Here is an 8,147-nt window from a genome sequence, read left to right on the forward strand (position 1 = left end):
TTCTATTCATGCTTTCTGGATAGTTTTTATCATAAATGAGTGTTGAATTTTGTCAAAGGCTTTCTCTGCATCTATTGAGATAATAATATGGTTTTTATTTTTCAATTTGTTAATGTGGTGTATTACACTGATTGATTATTGGATATTGAAGAATCCTTGCATCCCTGGGATAAAGCCCACTTGGTCATGGTGTATGATCTTTTTAATGTGTTGTTGGATTCCCAAAACTGGACCCAGAAGAAGTAGAAAATCTTAACAGACCCATCACAAGCACGGAAATTGAAACTGTAATCAAAAATCTTGCAGCACACAAAAGCCCAGGTCCAGACGGCTTCACAGCTGAATTCTACCAAAAATTTAGAGAAGAGCTAACATCTGCCCTACTCAAACTCTTCCAGAAAATTGCAGAGGAAAGTAAACTTCCAAACTCATTCTATGAGGCCACCATCACCCTAATACCAAAACCTGACAAAGATGCCACAAAAAAAGAAAACTACAGGCCAATATTACTGATGAACATAGATGCAAAAATCCTTAGAAAATAGATTTAAAAAAGGAAATTATCCAATATAGGCTTTAACAAATTTCCCCAAAACCACAAAGGCATGAATTTTCTGATATAAAGGCCATTGATTTCCAGTTCAATAGTAGGAATAAAAAAAAAAAAAAAAAAAAAACAACCAACACTAACACACTGGAAAGCAGAATGATAGCTTCTTCTAAAGTTAAACAGTCTTCCTCTCCTAAGTATTTAAAAGAATGGGAAATACATCTCTATGCAAAGATGTGTATATAATGTTTGTGCATGCTCTATCACTCAGTCATGTCTGACTGTTTGTGACGCTATAGATTGTAGCCCACCAAGCTATTCTGTCCATGAAATTTTTCAGGCAAGAATACTGGAGTGGGTTGCCATTTTCTCTTTCAGGGGATCTTCCTGACCTAGGGTTAGAATCCACATCTCCTGCGTCTCCTCCATTGGCATGTGGATTCTTTACCACTGAGCCACCTGGGAAGCCCATTGTGGCAACTCTTTTCAAATTGAATATAAATTCAAAATGTAGAAAACTATCCAAATGCACATCAACTTATGAATGTATAAGGAAACTTGATATATGAATATAATAAAATACTGTGCAGTATGAGCAAGGAAAAAAAAAAAACAACTGATAACACCAACTTGAACAAATCTCAAAAGCATGATGCTAAGTTAAATAAGCCAGACACAAAAGACTGTGTACTTACATGAAATTCTAGTAAAGTCAAGACATTGGTAACAATGGAGTGATCAAAATGTCCTGATTATTGTGAGTAGTTAAATGATTTTATATAATTCCAAAATCTTATAATTATACTCTTAAAATTGGAGAATTTTATTGAATATCTAACTCTAAATTGAGAATTTTACCTCAAAGAAGTGACTATGTCCCAAAGCATATTAATGTACACTTTTGAAACTCTTGGGACAAAGAGAAAACACTAAAGAGATTCTGGGAAAAAAATAAAAATAAATAAGAAACATACAAAGAATTGCTTAAACTGAAATTTAGAATTAAATGTAGTGATAGGATTCCTACATCAAATTTTGTAACTATATAATTTAACCATAAAAGAGTAAAATTGTTTCCTACTTGCAAAGGACAAAACCAAACAACAACAAACCAGTCTCCTATGAAACTTTTTCAAAAAGATTCTGACTGATGTGCTGCAATAAAATGATTATATCAAGAAAGTACTCAAATAGGCAACTGAGGAAAGAAAGGATCAAATATTTGGAGATAGAAGATGGATTTCCCAAGATTATGGCTAAGAAATTCCAGTCTTTAGTGTTGCATAACAGGTCTGGTGCTGCTGCTGCTAAGTTGCTTCAGTCGTGTCTGACTCTGTGCGACCCCATAGATGGCAGCCCACCAGGCTCCCCCGTCACTGGGATTCTCCAGGCAAGAACACTGGAGTGGGTTGCCATTTACTTCTCCAGGGCATGAAATTGAAAAGAGAAAGGGAAGTCGCTCAGTTGTGACCAACTCTTTGCGATCCCATGGACTGCAGCCTACCAGGCTCCTCTGTCCATGGGATTTTCCAGGCAAGAGTACCAGAGTGGGGTGTCATTGCCTTCTCCAGGGTAACAGGTCTAGAGAGTAGCAAAATCCAACCAGAGCAGGAGCAACTTGGCTTCTGACAAAATATTAATCAGAATTTGTTCAGTGAAGCAGTACGTCATGAGGAACTCTGGGCTGGATGAAGCACAAACTGGAATCAAGATTGCTGGGAGAAGTATAAATAACCTCAGATAGGTAAATGACACCACACTTAGGGCAGAAAGTGAAGAAGAACTAAAGAGCCTCTTGATAAAAGTGAAAGAAGAGAGTGAAAAAGTTGGCTTAAAACTTAACATTCAGAAAACTAAGATCATGGCATCTGGTCTCATCACTTCATGGTAAATAGATGGGGAAACAGTGTAAACAGTGGCTGACTTTATTTTGGGGAGCTCCAAAATCACTGCAGACAGTAATTGCAGCCATGAAATTAAAAGATGCTTTCTCCTTGGAAGAAAATCTATGACCAACCTAGACAGCATAATAAGAAGGAAAGAAATCACTTTGCCAACAAAGGTCGGTCTAGTCAAAGCTATGGTTTTTGCAGTAGTCATGTATGGATGTGAGAGTTGGACTCTGAAGAAAGCTGAGTGCCGAAGAATTGATGTTTTTGAATTGTGGTGTTGGAGAAGACTCTTGAGAGTCCCTTGGACTGCAAGGAGATCCAACCAGTCCATCCTAAAGGAATTCAGTCCTGAATATTCACTGGAAGGACTGATGCTAAAGCTGAATCTCGAATACTTTGGCCACCTAATGTGAAGAACTGACTCATTTGAAAAGACCCTGATGCCGGGAAAGATTGAAGGTGGGAGAAGGAGTTGACTTGGGTGGCATCACCGACTCAATGGACATGAGTTTGAGTAAACTCTGGGAGTTGATGATGGACAGGGAGGCCTGGGTGCTGCAGTCCATGAGATCGCAAAGAGTCGGACATGATTGAGCAACTGAACTGAACTGAATATTTTGCAAGTCTTGAAAGAAAGAAAAATCATCAATATCAAAAACAGAATATCAGTACAGATGCTGCAATAGGCTGAAAAAATAAGTGCTATGAATGCTTCAGTTCAGTTCAGTTCAGTCGCTCAGTCATGTCCGACTCTTGTGTCACTGCGACCCCATGAATCGCAGCACGCCAGGCCTCCTTGTCCATCACCATCTCCCAGAGTTCACTCAAACTCACAAACACCGAGTCAGTGATGCCATCCAGCCATCTCATCCTCTGTCGTCCCCTTCTCCTCCTGACCCCAATCCCTCCCAGCATCAGAGTCTTTTCCAATGAGTCAACACTTTGCATAAGGTGGCCAAAGTACTGGAGTTTCAGCTTTAGCATCATTCCTTCCAAAGAACACCCAGGGCTGATCTCCTTCAGAATGGACTGGTTGGATCTCCTTGCAGTCTAAGGGACTCGCAAGAGTCTTCTCCAACAGTACAGTTCAAAAGCATCAATTCTTCGGCGCTAAGGTTTCTTCACACATACATTTGACAACTTAGATAAATGGACTTGTTATTTGGAAAAAGAAACTACTACAAATCTAAAATAAAATAGATAATTTGATAGCCATATAACTATAAAGGCAATAGATTTTAAATTTAAAACTTCCTGAAAAATAAATCTGCATGTCAAGATGGTTTCTGTAAAGAATTTTGCCTAACTTTTAAAAACCTAATACAAGTTCTAGAGATACTTTCAGACTTTTCATGATGAGGAAATGCCTCTTAACTGATTTTTTGAAGCTATTTTTGGAAGATTATTATCCTAATACCTGATATCACACAAAGAAAGTTCCACTCAATCCCTATAGTAATATCACTTGTGAATATAGACACAGAAATGTTTAACAAAATATTAACAAATAAAATTCAGCAACAGGTGGCAATTTTACACCATGACTCACAGGGTTTATTCTAGGGAGGCATTGCTGTTTCAACATTCAAAAATTATCTCATATCATCTACCTTATTAATAGGCTAAAAATATCCCTTGGAGATATACCAATCTATGCAGAAAAATTGTGAAAAATTTCAACACCCATCTAATCAAACACTCTCAGGACAAACAGGAATAGAAGGATATTCCCTCAATTTGATAAAGAGTTTCTACTAAAACATTCTGCAGTTAACATTGTATTCTATGGTGAAAGAATAATAGTCCAATAATTGCCACAAAACCAGGAAAAAAAAAAAGTTTACCATAGATATAGGAGCCACTGAAGCTGCAGTTTTGAGGACCTCACAGTTTTGAGTTCCCTTTTAACTCTAGGTTATAAAAACACTGTAAGTCACCCTATGTATTTTAATACTAAGTGGGCTGAGGCAGGATTTTGAGACACTAAACACTTCACCTGTAAAGCCTCTGTAGTGACATCCAAAAGAGATCAATCATTTGGATTAGTTGTGGTGGTGAGTTGTGTTCATGTCCTATTTCTGCTGTAACAATTTACCAAAAACTTAGTGGTTGAAAACAACATGATTCATTACCCTACATTTCTGGAGGTCAGAAATCCAAGAGTCTTACTAGGCTAAAATCCAGGTGTTGGTGGAGCTGTATTATTCCTAGACTTCAGGGGAGAATTTGTCTTTACCTTTTCCAACCTCTAGAAGTCACCTTCCATTCCTGGCTCATGGCCCCTTTCCCATTTTCAAAGCCAACAGTGTAACATTTTCAAATCTCTCTGTCTGACTCAGCCTTCTGGCCTTCTCTTATCAGGACCCTTGTGATTACACTGGGCCCACTGGATAATTCAGGCTGTTCTTTCAGTGGCATGATGTTTAATTTAATCATGTGGAATGTCCCCTTTACTATGTAAAGTAACATAGTCACAGGTTATGGGAATTGAGACATCTTTGAGAGAAGGACCTTATAATTATAATGCCTACCCCAAAAGTTGAAGTTGGAGTAAATCAAATATATACAGAAAATAAAATTTATCACATGTACCAAACTTTAGCATTATTGCTTGCTTATTTTCCCTCTAATCAAAAAGGAGACATATCTTTTAGAATAGAGAAACTGTGTTATTTCTTAGCAAATACTAAAATGCATATTTACTCATTCCATTGTAAGTATATTTAAACCCAAACAAGCAATAACAAAATCTCATAATATCCTTTACATTTGCACAATATCCCTGGCTTATACAATGTCACTATAACACACACACACACACACACCATGGGAACAAAGGTTGGTCTAGATGGAGTTTAGGGTTGAAATTATGTTTCAGACAAATTCACTAAACATTACAAGTTTATGGAATAATGAGGTTGACAGTAATAATGAGGTCAACAGTATTCATCAGATTCATTCATTCTATAAATATATATGGTATATGTTAGGAACCTACTTTGCTGAAAATTGAATAAGTAATAAAGGGGTACATAATGAAAAAAACATACCTGATATTACAGTGTAGTTAAATCAATAAGAATCCTTGATAATATATCACCAGGAACAATAGATCAGTGCAACAAGGGAAGTTAAAATTTCAATCAAAGGAGAAATTACTTTGTGGGAGCAATAATTGTCAAAATTATTTAAGAAGTTGACATATATAATGATTCTGTGATCACTACAAGGGATGAGTCAGAGATTTGCTTAAATCTCAGACTCCCTTCACATTTTCTGATAGTTATATGTGCACAGTGTTGTAAAATAGACATCATGGATAAAGTTTTCTCCTAGCATTGTTTGCTAAAGTTTCTTGAAAAAAAAAAAAAATACTGTGCAATAACTTTTTTCTGTTTTGAATAAAACAAGCTTCTTATTTACATGTAGCAATTTAACAGCCAGATACTTTGTAGAAACAACAGTTATTGTTATGTTGATTTAAAATAGAGAACTCAAGGGTAATAACAGTTCTTTGGTCTGCTGTTTCAAATAGTTTCTCTCTAGATAAGCTTAAGAGTCATTACTTCAGCAATTACTCTTAATTGTCTACTCAATATCTATTGTTATCTTTTTTTTCTCACTGAAAAGATTCCAGTTGAAGTAGCGAGATGTACAGATCAAAATAAATATTTTTTAACTTTCTCCAGCAGCAAAGTTTGCTCATGTGATAGTGTTGTAGCCAAAAATATGTAAATGGAATTCTGTAAGAAGCTTCAGAGTTTTAGTGCCTCCTTAATATCAATGAATATAGTAAAGTTGCATGATATAAAATCAACACATAGAAATCCCTTGCATTCCTATACAATAATAATGAGAAAATAGAAAGAGACATTAAGGACACAATTCCATTCACCATTGCAACGAAAAGAATAAAATACTTAGGCAATGAAAAGAATAAAATACTTAGGAATATATCTACCTAAAGAAACTAAAGACCTATATATAGAAAACTGTAAAACATTGGTGAAAAAAATCAAAGAGGACACAAATAGATGGAGAAATATACCATGTTCATGGATCAGAAGAATCAATATAGTGAAAATGAGTATACTATCCAAAGCAATCTATGGATTCAATGCAATCCCTATCAAGCTACCAACGGTATTTTTCACAGAGCAAGAACAAATAATTTCACAATTTGTATGGAAATACAAAAAACCTCGAATAGCCAAAGCAATCTTGAGAAAGAAGAATGGAACTGGAGGAATCAACCTGCCTGACTTCAGGCTCTACTACAAAACCACAGTCATCAAGACAGTATGGTACTGGCACAAAGACAGAAATATAGATCAATGGAACAAAATAGAAAGCCCAGAGATAAATCCATGCACCTATGGACACCTTATCTTTGACAAAGGAGGCAAGGATATACAATAGATTAAAGACAATCTCTTTAACAAGTGGTGCTGGGAAAACTGGTCAACCACATGTAAAAGAATGAAACTAGAACACTTTCTAACACCATACACAAAAATAAACTCAAAATGGATTAAAGATCTAAATGTAAGACCAGAAAGTATAAAACTGCTAGAGGAGAACATAGGCAACACACTCTCCGACATACATCACAGCAGGATCCTCTATGACCCACCTCCCAGAATATTGGAAATAAAAGCAAAAATAAACAAATGGGACCTAATTAAACTTAAAAGCTTCTGCACAACAAAGGAAACTATAAGCAAGGTGAAAAGACAGCCTTCAGAATGGGAGAAAATAATAGCAAATGAAGCAACTGACAAACAACTAATCTCAAAATATACAAGCAACTCCTACAGCTCAATTCCAGAAAAATAAATGACCCAATCAAAAAATGGGCCAAAGAACTAAACAGACATTTCTCTAAAAAAGACATAGGGATGGCTAACACACACATGAAAAGATGCTCAACATCACTCATTATCTCTGCTAAGTCACTTCAGTCGTATCTGACTCTGCGCGACCCCATAGACAGCAGCCCAACAAGCTCTGCCATCCCTGGGATTCTCTAGGCAAGAACACTGGAGTGGGTTGCAATTTCCTTCTCCATTATCAGAGAAATGCAAATCAAAACCACAATGAGGTACCATTTCAGGCCAGTCAGAATGGCTGCGATCCAAAAGTCTACAAGCAATAACTGCTGGAGAGGGTGTGGAGAAAAGGGAACCCTCTTACACTGTTGGTGGGAATGCAAAGTAGTGCAGCCACTATGGAGAACAGTGTGGAGAATCCTTAAAAAACTGGAAATAGAACTGCCTTATGATCCAGCAATCCCACTGCTGGGCATAAACACCAAGAAAACCAAAATTGAAAGAGACACATGTACCCCAGTGTTCATCGCAGCACTGTTTATAATAGCCAGGACATGGAAGCACCCTAGATGTCCATCAGCAGATGAATGGATAAGAAAGCTGTGGTACATATACACAATGGAGTATTACTCAGCCATCAAAAAGAATAAATTTGAATCAGTTCTAATGAGGTAGATTAAACTGGAGCCTATTATACAGAGTGAAGTAAGCCAGAAAGAAAAATACCAATATAGTATACTAATGCATATATATGGAATTTAGAAAGATGGTAATGATAACCCTGTATGCAAGAGAGCAAAAGAGACACAGATGTATAGAACAGTTTTTTGGACTCTGTGGGAGAGGGAGAGGGTGGGATGATTTGGGAGAATGGCA

This window comes from Bison bison, unplaced genomic scaffold (genome assembly GCF_000754665.1).
Source record: "Bison bison bison isolate TAMUID 2011002044 unplaced genomic scaffold, Bison_UMD1.0 scf7180017864181, whole genome shotgun sequence".
Classification (NCBI taxonomy): domain Eukaryota; kingdom Metazoa; phylum Chordata; class Mammalia; order Artiodactyla; family Bovidae; genus Bison; species Bison bison.